Below are 2,033 nucleotides of genomic sequence, written 5' to 3' on the forward strand. Positions count from 1 at the left end.
TTTGTTTTTCTCATTGGTTTCAGTCTAATAATCAGGAGGGCAAACTCTCTCATTTAGTGTAGGTGACCCATTAGCACGCTGGTCAATCATCGTTTGTGATTGGTATTTTAATATATTGACAAAATCTGATGAATGCCTCTGTTTGAAATGATTAAAGTTGGATTGAGAAAATTTGAACCCTTTGATCAAAGGTAAACATTAAAAAAATATTTTAAATTAATTAATTTCAATTAAATTAATTGAAAATATTTTTCTTCAACATAGTTTAAAGTATATGCTTATAAGAATGCTGATGGACATTTTCCGTAGTTATTTTTTGTGAATTTCTTACATTCCCCCAGCTATTTTTTGGGTCATTTTTTTGTCACCTTTTACTTTTGAATTTTTTTTTTGATTTATTTTTTTTGCAATTTTCAATTTGCAGTTTGCAATTTGTCGTTGGCAGGGCATTTCTTGCCAAGTTGCTTATTTTCCCCATGTTTTTAAAAGAAGTCAAACCAACTGTCTCGATTTTTAGAGGTTTAAATGCTGGGTAAAGGCTTCTGAATGCAGCACAAAACTGATGTCGTATACCTGATAGGCAAAATGGTCAATCAGATAAAAACTGAATAGGTCATTATTGCGATGAAAGCTGTTGCCCTCTGCATAGACTCATGCTACAATTTCAAGTTTTTTTCTTATATTAAGATCTTGTTAGTGCAGCTTGAGCTGAAAAGTTGAAGTCAGCTTGTTAAGACAACCTTTTGTGTTGCATCAGGTCACACAAATACACAAATCTATATTAACATATTTCTTCAGTGCTCTCAGGCCTGGATCTCTTTGGGTCAAACTGGAGGTAGAAAGTTGTGCGGATTAGTAAAATGAACATTGACATTTTCTGCTTGAGGATGATTGTTAGTGCTCTGGAGCAAAAACAACCATTGCTGGAGCCTCATTATCCTGCTTACTGCTACACGCTCTGAATGGCTAAACGAGTCGGCCCCGCTCACACTGAGAAGCACTGAACTCTGGGTTTGTGGGGCTTATAGAGCTCTGAAGTGCAGGACCTTCTGTTCACTGCTGTTTGTTGAGGTGATGGATGGAGCTCATCGGTATTCAGGGTCTCCAGCTCTGTCATGGACTCTATGGACACTTTGTTATTCAGCAAAATAGTAAAGAAGTGGACAATGCTGGAGAATGAGCTGTGGTCTCCCCACTCTGTCTCTCCTGTGCCAAGTACTAGTCTGCCTATCATGTCCATGGTGATTAATTGTGGTTGACGGTGCCAAGGCCTCGGCACTCCAGAGAGTTTTTTTTAAACCTTTTGAGACTTTTTACTGCTGTCAGATTCACAGTTTATTCACCCCGAATGATAAGTGACACTGTGCTTGGAAAGATGAGCTGTGGGAGAGAGGTTTGACACTTCTTCTCCCTCTAAATCCTCCTCAGGTACCAGAAATGATTAAACATTCATTTAATGGGAGGATATTTTATTGAGATGAAAAGGTATCCCCCATCACTTAAATGACAATATAATGGTTTCTTGCTGTAGTCGGTGAAGTTCTGCGATACACTTTTTCATTTTTTTTTACCCCAGGAAGAAACAGCATCATATTTTTGTCTGGATTATTAGATCAGTTAACACTGTTATTTTCCACCACAGTAGATTTAAGACGGCAGAATCACATAGGCTGAGAAGTCATCTTATCAAGAAATGCCCTGGTTGCCTTTGTGCCCTCAATTACCACTGTCTCCTACTTTTTCTTCCTGTAATTGCATCTGAAGTGCTCTTATCTTTAAGAAAAAAAACAGCTCTCATTCTCTGAGGTTTATCCTCCATAATAGGCCTTCTAGTGTCATAGAAATGTTTTGTCTTTTCTGCTGTAAGTGAACCTCTCACTGCAAGTACTGCTACTTATACGGAAATGTCAACTTTTTTTCTTCCTTTAATCTGGATGCCTGAAGTATAAATGCCAGGAGAAAACTTTTTTATCTATTTTTTTTTCATCATGAGTTTACTCTTAGATGTTGAGGCTGACTGAAAGAGAAAGGAG

Source organism: Plectropomus leopardus, chromosome 12, assembly GCF_008729295.1.
Source record: "Plectropomus leopardus isolate mb chromosome 12, YSFRI_Pleo_2.0, whole genome shotgun sequence".
Taxonomy (NCBI): domain Eukaryota; kingdom Metazoa; phylum Chordata; class Actinopteri; order Perciformes; family Serranidae; genus Plectropomus; species Plectropomus leopardus.